This window comes from Lonchura striata, chromosome 7, assembly GCF_046129695.1.
Source record: "Lonchura striata isolate bLonStr1 chromosome 7, bLonStr1.mat, whole genome shotgun sequence".
Classification (NCBI taxonomy): Eukaryota; Metazoa; Chordata; class Aves; order Passeriformes; family Estrildidae; genus Lonchura; species Lonchura striata.
The window spans coordinates 32571846-32583781 of record NC_134609.1 but is presented as its reverse complement, the minus strand read 5'-3'; positions in this window follow the sequence as shown (position 1 = coordinate 32583781).

Sequence of the window (11936 nt, the reverse complement as noted above, 5' to 3'; positions counted from 1 at the left end):
TCACTGTGCACTGAATGCCAGGACGGCATGTGCACGTTAAAACAACGAGCTGGGCAAGAGCAGGGAGAGAGCACGGCCATCAGAGAGCATCTGGCATCTTGCCTTGGAAAGGGCAGTGTTTATAGTGTGTGCTGTAAAATCGTGTTTCTGGGCAAGGGAGGCATAAGTACGCTGCGCTCCTAAGCTATCTCCCTGCGAGACACACTGCCAAAGCTTTTCGCTAGGATGCAGTCTAGTGCAGACGCACACTACGGCTCTCCGGAGCTGTCCGAAGCGAATCGCCGGTGGCCGGCGACTTTCGGCTGAAGCAGCGCTTCGGAGCGTACGGCTGCCGCTCCGCTCTTGTGTGCGCGAAGCAGCCGCTTCTCCTGCTCCGGGAGCCGGACAGAGCGGTAGCTTGTACGAGGGCGAAGAACGTTGCCGCAGGGAGACGACATTGTGTGCACAGCCTTGGCAATTCTGGAGGACGGTGGCTAAAGCTCCCTGCCTTTTCATTGCACTGCTGGCATGCTTTATTGAAGGTGTTCCGAGACAACTTTCCTGGGTTTTGACTTCGTCCTGATGCAGCCCCTCCTGGGAAATTGGTGCTCGTCCCAGAAGGCTCGAGATGCAGAAAACTCGATGGCAGCTGCAGAAATGAAGGACTCTGTTGAAGTGTGGAGAAGCAAGAACGTAGACAAGCGCCTTGTGTTTGGGAGTCAGCAGCTGCTGGACTTTTGCGATTGCTTTCACTGTGCTCTTAATGCCAGGAAGGCACGTGCACGCTGAAACAACGAGCTGGGCAAGAGTAATCGAAAGATCACGGCCGTCAGAAAACAGCTTATATATTGCCCTGGAAAGAGCAATGTTTTTGGAGTTTGCAATAAAATCGTGTTTCTGGGCAAGGGAGGCATAAGTGCGCTGCGCTCCTAAGCTATCTCCCTGCGAGACACACTGCCAAAGCTTTTCGCTAGGATGCAGTCTAGTGCAGACGCACACTACGGCTCTCGGCTGCTGTCCGAAGCCAAGCGCCGGTGGCCGGCGACTTTCGGCTGAAGCAGCGCTTCGGAGCGTACGGCTGCCGCTCCGCTCTTGTGTGCGCGAAGCAGCCGCTTCTCCTGCTCCGGGAGCCGGACAGAGCGGTAGCTTGTACGAGGGCGAAGAACGTTGCCGCAGGGAGACGACATTGTGTGCACAGCCTTGCGACTGCTAGAGGACGGTGGCTAAAGCTCCCTGCCTTTTCAATGCACTGCTGGCATGCTTTATTGAAGGTGTTCCGAGACAACTTTCCTGGGTTTTGACTTCGTCCTGATGCAGCCCCTCTTGGGAAATTGGTGCTCGTCCCAGAAGGCTCGAGATACAGAAAACTCGATGGCAGCTGCAGAAATGAAGGGCTGCGTTGAGTTGTCGAGAAGCAAGAACGTAGACAAGCGCCTTGTGTTTGGGAGTCAGCAGCTGCTGGACTTTTGCGATTGCTTTCACTGTGCTCTTAATGCCAGGAAGGCACGTGCACGCTGCAACAACCAGCTGGGCAAGAGTGGGCAGAAGAGAACGGGCGTCAGACAGCAGCTTACATAGTACCATGGAAAGAGCAGTGTTTTTGGAGTGTGCAGCAAATCAGTGTTTCTGGACAAGGGAGGCATAAGTGCGCTGCGCTCCTAAGCTATCTCCCTGCGAGACACACTGCCAAAGCTTTTCGCTAGGATGCAGTCTAGTGCAGACGCACACTACGGCTCTCGGCTGCTGTCCGAAGCCAAGCGCCGGTTGCCGGCGTCTTTCGGCTGAAGCAGCGCTTCGGAGCGTACGGCTGCCGCTCCGCTGTTGTGTGCGCGAAGCAGCCGCTTCTCCTGCTCCGGGAGCCGGACAGAGCGGTAGCTTGTACGAGGGCGAAGAACGTTGCCGCAGGGAGACGACATTGTGTGCACAGCCTTGGCAATTCTGGAGGAGTGTGGCTAAAGCTCCGTGCCTTTTCAATGCACTGCTGGCATGCTTTATTGAAGGTGTTCCGAGACAACTTTCCTGGGTTTTGACTTCGTCCTGATGCAGCCCCTCCTGGGAAATTGGTGCTCGTCCCAGAAGGCTCGAGATGCAGAAAACTCGATGGCAGCTGCAGAAATGAAGGACTCTGTTGAAGTGTGGAGAAGCAAGAACGTAGACAAGCGCCTTGTGTTTGGGAGTCAGCAGCTGCTGGACTTTTGCGATTGCTTTCACTGTGCACTGATTGTCAGGGCGGCACGTGCACGCTGAAACAACGAGCTGGGCAAGAGTAATCGAAAGATCACGGCCGTCAGAAAACAGCTTATATATTGCCCTGGAAAGAGCAATGTTTTTGGAGTTTGCAATAAAATCGTGTTTCTGGGCAAGGGAGGCATAAGTGCGCTGCGCTCCTAAGCTATCTCCCTGCGAGACACACTGCAAAAGCTTTTCGCTAGGATGCAGTCTAATGCAGACGCACACTACGGCTCTCCGGAGCTGTCCGAAGCGAAGCGCCGGTGGCCGGCGACTTTCGGCTGAAGCAGCGCTTCGGAGCGTACGGCTGCCGCTCCGCTGTTGTGTGCGCGAAGCAGCCGCTTCTCCTGCTCCGGGAGCCGGTCAGAGCGGTAGCTTGTACGAGGGCGAAGAACGTTGCCGCAGGGAGACGACATTGTGTGCACAGCCTTGCGACTGCTAGAGGACGGTGGCTAAAGCTCCCTGCCTTTTCAATGCACTGCTGGCATGCTTTATTGAAGGTGTTCCGAGACAACTTTCCTGGGTTTTGACTTCGTCCTGATGCAGCCCCTCTTGGGAAATTAGTGCTCGTCCCAGAAGGCTCGAGATGCAGAAAACTCGATGGCAGCTGCAGAAATGAAGGGCTGCGTTGAGTTGTCGAGAAGCAAGAACGTAGACAAGCGCCTTGTGTTTGGGAGTCAGCAGCTGCTGGACTTTTGCGATTGCTTTCACTGTGCTCTTAATGCCAGGAAGGCACGTGCACGCTGCAACAACCAGCTGGGCAAGAGTGGGCAGAAGAGAACGGGCGTCAGACAGCAGCTTACATAGTACCATGGAAAGAGCAGTGTTTTTGGAGTGTGCAGCAAATCAGTGTTTCTGGACAAGGGAGGCATAAGTGCGCTGCGCTCCTAAGCTATCTCCCTGCGAGACACACTGTCAAAGCTTTTCGCTAGGATGCAGTCTAGTGCAGACGCACACTACGGCTCTCGGCTGCTGTCCGAAGCCAAGCGCCGGTTGCCGGCGACTTTCGGCTGAAGCAGCGCTTCGGAGCGTACGGCTGCCGCTCCGCTGTTGTGTGCGCGAAGCAGCCGCTTCTCCTGCTCCGGGAGCCGGACAGAGCGGTAGCTTGTACGGGGGCGAAGAACGAAGCCGAAGAGCACCGGGCTTTTGCACACACCCTAAGGACTGCTACTGGACGGTGGTGGCCGCTCGCCTGCCTCTTCAATTCCCTTCTAGCATCCTTATGGAAGGTGTTCCAGGACAATTTTCCTGATTTTTGTATTCGTCCTGATGCAGCCCCTCGTGGGAAACTCGTGCTCGTCCTCTGAGGCTCCGACATGCAGAGACCTCGATGGCAACTGCAGAAATGAAGGGCTGCATTGAGTTGTCGAGAAGCAAGAACATAGCCAGCGCCTTGTGTTTGGGAGTCAGCAGCTGCTGGACTTTTGCGATTGCTTTCACTCTGCACTGAATGCCAGGACGGCATGTGCACGTTAAAACAACGAGCTGGGCAAGAGCAGGAAGGAAGCACGGGCATCAGAGAGCATCTGGCATCTTGCCTTGGAAAGGGCAGTGTTTATAGTGTGTGCTGTAAAATCGTGTTCTGGACAAGGGAGGCATAAGTACGCTGCGCTCCTAAGCTATCTCCCTGCGAGACACACTGCCAAAGCTTTTCGCTAGGATGCAGTCTAGTGCAGACGCACACTACGGCTCTCCGGAGCTGTCCGAAGCCAAGCGCCGGTGGCCGGCGTCTTTCGGCTGAAGCAGCGCTTCGGAGCGTACGGCTGCCGCTCCGCTGTTGTGTGCGCGAAGCAGCCGCTTCTCCTGCTCCGGGAGCCGGACAGAGCGGTAGCTTGTACGAGGGCGAAGAACGTTGCCGCAGGGAGACGACATTGTGTGCACAGCCTTGGCAATTCTGGAGGAGTGTGGCTAAAGCTCCCTGCCTTTTCATTGCACTGCTGGCATGCTTTATTGAAGGTGTTCCGAGACAACTTTCCTGGGTTTTGACTTCGTCCTGATGCAGCCCCTCCTGGGAAATTGGTGCTCGTCCCAGAAGGCTCGAGATGCAGAAAACTCGATGGCAGCTGCAGAAATGAAGGACTCTGTTGAAGTGTGGAGAAGCAAGAACGTAGACAAGCGCCTTGTGTTTGGGAGTCAGCAGCTGCTGGACTTTTGCGATTGCTTTCACTGTGCACTGATTGTCAGGGCGGCACGTGCACGCTGAAACAACGAGCTGGGCAAGAGTAATCGAAAGATCACGGCCGTCAGAAAACAGCTTATATATTGCCCTGGAAAGAGCAATGTTTTTGGAGTTTGCAATAAAATCGTGTTTCTGGGCAAGGGAGGCATAAGTGCGCTGCGCTCCTAAGCTAACTCCCTGCGAGACACACTGCAAAAGCTTTTCGCTAGGATGCAGTCTAGTGCAGACGCACACTACGGCTCTCCGGAGCTGTCCGAAGCCAAGCGCCGGTGGCCGGCGACTTTCGGCTGAAGCAGCGCTTCGGAGCGTACGGCTGCCGCTCCGCTGTTGTGTGCGCGAAGCAGCCGCTTCTCCTGCTCCGGGAGCCGGACAGAGCGGTAGCTTGTACGAGGGCGAAGAACGTTGCCGCAGGGAGACGACATTGTGTGCACAGCCTTGCGACTGCTAGAGGACGGTGGCTAAAGCTCCCTGCCTTTTCAATGCACTGCTGGCATGCTTTATTGAAGGTGTTCCGAGACAACTTTCCTGGGTTTTGACTTCGTCCTGATGCAGCCCCTCTTGGGAAATTAGTGCTCGTCCCAGAAGGCTCGAGATGCAGAAAACTCGATGGCAGCTGCAGAAATGAAGGGCTGCGTTGAGTTGTCGAGAAGCAAGAACGTAGACAAGCGCCTTGTGTTTGGGAGTCAGCAGCTGCTGGACTTTTGCGATTGCTTTCACTGTGCTCTTAATGCCAGGAAGGCACGTGCACGCTGCAACAACCAGCTGGGCAAGAGTGGGCAGAAGAGAACGGGCGTCAGACAGCAGCTTACATAGTACCATGGAAAGAGCAGTGTTTTTGGAGTGTGCAGCAAATCAGTGTTTCTGGACAAGGGAGGCATAAGTGCGCTGCGCTCCTAAGCTATCTCCCTGCGAGACACACTGTCAAAGCTTTTCGCTAGGATGCAGTCTAGTGCAGACGCACACTACGGCTCTCGGCTGCTGTCCGAAGCCAAGCGCCGGTTGCCGGCGACTTTCGGCTGAAGCAGCGCTTCGGAGCGTACGGCTGCCGCTCCGCTCTTGTGTGCGCGAAGCAGCCGCTTCTCCTGCTCCGGGAGCCGGTCAGAGCGGTAGCTTGTACGAGGGCGAAGAACGAAGCCGAAGAGCACCGGGCTTTTGCGCACTCCCTAAGGACTGCTGCTGGACGGTGGTGGCCGCTCGCCTGCCTCTTCAATTCCCTTCTAGCATCCTTATGGAAGGTGTTCCAGGACAATTTTCCTGATTTTTGACTTCGTCCTGATGCAGCCCCTCGTGGGAAACTCGTGCTTGTCCTCTGAGGCTCCGACATGCAGAGACCTCGATGGCAACTGCAGAAATGAAGGGCTGCGTTAAGTTGTCGAGAAGCAAGAACATAGCCATCGCCTTCTGTTTGGGAGTCAGCAGCTGCTGGACTTTTGCGATTGCTTTCACTGTGCACTGAATGCCAGGAAGGCATGTGCACGTTAAAACAACGAGCTAAGCAAGAGCAGGGAGAGAGCACGGCCATCAGAGAGCATCTGGCATCTTGCCTTGGAAAGGGCAGTGTTTATAGTGTGTGCTGTAAAATCGTGTTTCTGGGCAAGGGAGGCATAAGTACGCTGCGCTCCTAAGCTATCTCCCTGCGAGACACACTGCCAAAGCTTTTCGCTAGGATGCAGTCTAGTGCAGACGCACACTACGGCTCTCGGCTGCTGTCCGAAGCCAAGCGCCGGTTGCCGGCGTCTTTCGGCTGAAGCAGCGCTTCGGAGCGTACGGCTGCCACTCCGCTCTTGTGTGCGCGAAGCAGCCGCTTCTCCTGCTCCGGGAGCCGGACAGAGCGGTAGCTTGTACGAGGGCGAAGAACGTTGCCGCAGGGAGACGACATTGTGTGCACAGCCTTGCGACTGCTAGAGGACGGTGGCTAAAGCTCCCTGCCTTTTCAATGCACTGCTGGCATGCTTTATTGAAGGTGTTCCGAGACAACTTTCCTGGGTTTTGACTTCGTCCTGATGCAGCCCCTCCTGGGAAATTGGTGCTCGTCCCAGAAGGCTCGAGATACAGAAAACTCGATGGCAGCTGCAGAAATGAAGGGCTGCGTTGAGTTGTCGAGAAGCAAGAACGTAGACAAGCGCCTTGTGTTTGGGAGTCAGCAGCTGCTGGACTTTTGCGATTGCTTTCACTGTGCTCTTAATGCCAGGAAGGCACGTGCACGCTGCAACAACCAGCTGGGCAAGAGTGGGCAGAAGAGAACGGGCGTCAGACAGCAGCTTACATAGTACCATGGAAAGAGCAGTGTTTCTGGAGTGTGCAGCAAATCAGTGTTTCTGGACAAGGGAGGCATAAGTGCGCTGCGCTCCTAAGCTATCTCCCTGCGAGACACACTGCCAAAGCTTTTCGCTAGGATGCAGTCTAGTGCAGACGCACACTACGGCTCTCCGGAGCTGTCCGAAGCGAAGCGCCGGTGGCCGGCGACTTTCGGCTGAAGCAGCGCTTCGGAGCGTACGGCTGCCGCTCCGCTGTTGTGTGCGCGAAGCAGCCGCTTCTCCTGCTCCGGGAGCCGGACAGAGCGGTAGCTTGTACGGGGGCGAAGAACGAAGCCGAAGAGCACCGGGCTTCTGCGCGCACCCTAAGGACTGCTAGAGGACGGTGGTGGCCGCTCGCCTGCCTCTTCAATTCCCTTCTAGCATCCTTATGGAAGGTGTTCCAGGACAATTTTCCTGATTTTTGACTTCGTCCTGATGCAGCCCCTCGTGGGAAACTCGTGCTCGTCCTCTGAGTCTCCGACATGCAGAGACCTCGATGGCAACTGCAGAAATGAAGGGCTGCGTTAAGTTGTCGAGAAGCAAGAACATAGCCATCGCCTTCTGTTTGGGAGTCAGCAGCTGCTGGACTTTTGCGATTGCTTTCACTGTGCACTGAATGCCAGGACGGCATGTGCACGTTAAAACAACGAGCTGGGCAAGAGCAGGGAGAGAGCACGGCCATCAGAGAGCATCTGGCATCTTGCCTTGGAAAGGGCAGTGTTTATAGTGTGTGCTGTAAAATCGTGTTTCTGGGCAAGTGAGGCATAAGTACGCTGCGCTCCTAAGCTATCTCCCTGCGAGACACACTGCCAAAGCTTTTCGCTAGGATGCAGTCTAGTGCAGACGCACACTACGGCTCTCCGGAGCTGTCCGAAGCGAATCGCCGGTGGCCGGCGACTTTCGGCTGAAGCAGCGCTTCGGAGCGTACGGCTGCCGCTCCGCTCTTGTGTGCGCGAAGCAGCCGCTTCTCCTGCTCCGGGAGCCGGACAGAGCGGTAGCTTGTACGAGGGCGAAGAACGTTGCCGCAGGGAGACGACATTGTGTGCACAGCCTTGGCAATTCTGGAGGACGGTGGCTAAAGCTCCCTGCCTTTTCATTGCACTGCTGGCATGCTTTATTGAAGGTGTTCCGAGACAACTTTCCTGGGTTTTGACTTCGTCCTGATGCAGCCCCTCCTGGGAAATTGGTGCTCGTCCCAGAAGGCTCGAGATGCAGAAAACTCGATGGCAGCTGCAGAAATGAAGGACTCTGTTGAAGTGTGGAGAAGCAAGAACGTAGACAAGCGCCTTGTGTTTGGGAGTCAGCAGCTGCTGGACTTTTGCGATTGCTTTCACTGTGCACTGATTGTCAGGGCGGCACGTGCACGCTGAAACAACGAGCTGGGCAAGAGTAATCGAAAGATCACGGCCGTCAGAAAACAGCTTATATATTGCCCTGGAAAGAGCAATGTTTTTGGAGTTTGCAATAAAATCGTGTTTCTGGGCAAGGGAGGCATAAGTGCGCTGCGCTCCTAAGCTATCTCCCTGCGAGACACACTGCCAAAGCTTTTCGCTAGGATGCAGTCTAGTGCAGACGCACACTACGGCTCTCGGCTGCTGTCCGAAGCCAAGCGCCGGTTGCCGGCGTCTTTCGGCTGAAGCAGCGCTTCGGAGCGTACGGCTGCCGCTCCGCTCTTGTGTGCGCGTAGCAGCCGCTTCTCCTGCTCCGGGAGCCGGACAGAGCGGTAGCTTGTACGGGGGCGAAGAACGAAGCCGAAGAGCACCGGGCTTTTGCACACACCCTAAGGACTGCTACTGGACGGTGGTGGCCGCTCGCCTGCCTCTTCAATTCCCTTCTAGCATCCTTATGGAAGGTGTTCCAGGACAATTTTCCTGATTTTTGTATTCGTCCTGATGCAGCCCCTCGTGGGAAACTCGTGCTCGTCCTCTGAGTCTCCGACATGCAGAGACCTCGATGGCAACTGCAGAAATGAAGGGCTGCATTGAGTTGTCGAGAAGCAAGAACATAGCCAGCGCCTTGTGTTTGGGAGTCAGCAGCTGCTGGACTTTTGAGATTGCTTTCACTGTGCACTGAATGCCAAGACGGCATGTGCACGTTAAAACAACGAGCTGGGCAAGAGCAGGAAGGAAGCACGGGCATCAGAGAGCATCTGGCATCTTGCCTTGGAAAGGGCAGTGTTTATAGTGTGTGCTGTAAAATCGTGTTCTGGACAAGGGAGGCATAAGTACGCTGCGCTCCTAAGCTATCTCCCTGCGAGACACACTGCCAAAGCTTTTCGCTAGGATGCAGTCTAGTGCAGACGCACACTACCGCTCTCCGGAGCTGTCCGAAGCGAAGCGCCGGTGGCCGGCGACTTTCGGCTGAAGCAGCGCTTCGGAGCGTAGGGCTGCCGCTCCGCTGTTGTGTGCGCGAAGCAGCCGCTTCTCCTGCTCCGGGAGCCGGACAGAGCGGTAGCTTGTACGAGGGCGAAGAACGTTGCCGCAGGGAGACGACATTGTGTGCACAGCCTTGGCAATTCTGGAGGACGGTGGCTAAAGCTCCCTGCCTTTTCATTGCACTGCTGGCATGCTTTATTGAAGGTGTTCCGAGACAACTTTCCTGGGTTTTGACTTCGTCCTGATGCAGCCCCTCCTGGGAAATTGGTGCTCGTCCCAGAAGGCTCGAGATGCAGAAAACTCGATGGCAGCTGCAGAAATGAAGGACTCTGTTGAAGTGTGGAGAAGCAAGAACGTAGACAAGCGCCTTGTGTTTGGGAGTCAGCAGCTGCTGGACTTTTGCGATTGCTTTCACTGTGCACTGATTGTCAGGGCGGCACGTGCACGCTGAAACAACGAGCTGGGCAAGAGTAATCGAAAGATCACGGCCGTCAGAAAACAGCTTATATATTGCCCTGGAAAGAGCAATGTTTTTGGAGTTTGCAATAAAATCGTGTTTCTGGGCAAGGGAGGCATAAGTGCGCTGCGCTCCTAAGCTATCTCCCTGCGAGACACACTGCCAAAGCTTTTCGCTAGGATGCAGTCTAGTGCAGACGCACACTACGGCTCTCGGCTGCTGTCCGAAGCCAAGCGCCGGTGGCCGGCGACTTTCGGCTGAAGCAGCGCTTCGGAGCGTACGGCTGCCGCTCCGCTCTTGTGTGCGCGAAGCAGCCGCTTCTCCTGCTCCGGGAGCCGGACAGAGCGGTAGCTTGTACGAGGGCGAAGAACGTTGCCGCAGGGAGACGACATTGTGTGCACAGCCTTGCGACTGCTAGAGGACGGTGGCTAAAGCTCCCTGCCTTTTCAATGCACTGCTGGCATGCTTTATTGAAGGTGTTCCGAGACAACTTTCCTGGGTTTTGACTTCGTCCTGATGCAGCCCCTCTTGGGAAATTGGTGCTCGTCCCAGAAGGCTCGAGATACAGAAAACTCGATGGCAGCTGCAGAAATGAAGGGCTGCGTTGAGTTGTCGAGAAGCAAGAACGTAGACAAGCGCCTTGTGTTTGGGAGTCAGCAGCTGCTGGACTTTTGCGATTGCTTTCACTGTGCTCTTAATGCCAGGAAGGCACGTGCACGCTGCAACAACCAGCTGGGCAAGAGTGGGCAGAAGAGAACGGGCGTCAGACAGCAGCTTACATAGTACCATGGAAAGAGCAGTGTTTTTGGAGTGTGCAGCAAATCAGTGTTTCTGGACAAGGGAGGCATAAGTGCGCTGCGCTCCTAAGCTATCTCCCTGCGAGACACACTGCCAAAGCTTTTCGCTAGGATGCAGTCTAGTGCAGACGCACACTACGGCTCTCCGGAGCTGTCCGAAGCCAAGCGCCGGTGGCCGGCGTCTTTCGGCTGAAGCAGCGCTTCGGAGCGTACGGCTGCCGCTCCGCTCTTGTGTGCGCGAAGCAGCCGCTTCTCCTGCTCCGGGAGCCGGACAGAGCGGTAGCTTGTACGAGGGCGAAGAACGTTGCCGCAGGGAGACGACATTGTGTGCACAGCCTTGGCAATTCTGGAGGAGTGTGGCTAAAGCTCCCTGCCTTTTCATTGCACTGCTGGCATGCTTTATTGAAGGTGTTCCGAGACAACTTTCCTGGGTTTTGACTTCGTCCTGATGCAGCCCCTCCTGGGAAATTGGTGCTCGTCCCAGAAGGCTCGAGATGCAGAAAACTCGATGGCAGCTGCAGAAATGAAGGACTCTGTTGAAGTGTGGAGAAGCAAGAACGTAGACAAGCGCCTTGTGTTTGGGAGTCAGCAGCTGCTGGACTTTTGCGATTGCTTTCACTGTGCACTGATTGTCAGGGCGGCACGTGCACGCTGAAACAACGAGCTGGGCAAGAGTAATCGAAAGATCACGGCCGTCAGAAAACAGCTTATATATTGCCCTGGAAAGAGCAATGTTTTTGGAGTTTGCAATAAAATCGTGTTTCTGGGCAAGGGAGGCATAAGTGCGCTGCGCTCCTAAGCTATCTCCCTGCGAGACACACTGCCAAAGCTTTTCGCTAGGATGCAGTCTAGTGCAGACGCACACTACGGCTCTCCGGAGCTGTCCGAAGCCAAGCGCCGGTGGCCGGCGACTTTCGGCTGAAGCAGCGCTTCGGAGCGTACGGCTGCCACTCCGCTCTTGTGTGCGCGAAGCAGCCGCTTCTCCTGCTCCGGGAGCCGGACAGAGCGGTAGCTTGTACGAGGGCGAAGAACGTTGCCGCAGGGAGACGACATTGTGTGCACAGCCTTGCGACTGCTAGAGGACGGTGGCTAAAGCTCCCTGCCTTTTCAATGCACTGCTGGCATGCTTTATTGAAGGTGTTCCGAGACAACTTTCCTGGGTTTTGACTTCGTCCTGATGCAGCCCCTCTTGGGAAATTAGTGCTCGTCCCAGAAGGCTCGAGATGCAGAAAACTCGATGGCAGCTGCAGAAATGAAGGGCTGCGTTGAGTTGTCGAGAAGCAAGAACGTAGACAAGCGCCTTGTGTTTGGGAGTCAGCAGCTGCTGGACTTTTGCGATTGCTTTCACTGTGCTCTTAATGCCAGGAAGGCACGTGCACGCTGCAACAACCAGCTGGGCAAGAGTGGGCAGAAGAGAACGGGCGTCAGACAGCAGCTTACATAGTACCATGGAAAGAGCAGTGTTTTTGGAGTGTGCAGCAAATCAGTGTTTCTGGACAAGGGAGGCATAAGTGCGCTGCGCTCCTAAGCTATCTCCCTGCGAGACACACTGTCAAAGCTTTTCGCTAGGATGCAGTCTAGTGCAGACGCACACTACGGCTCTCGGCTGCTGTCCGAAGCCAA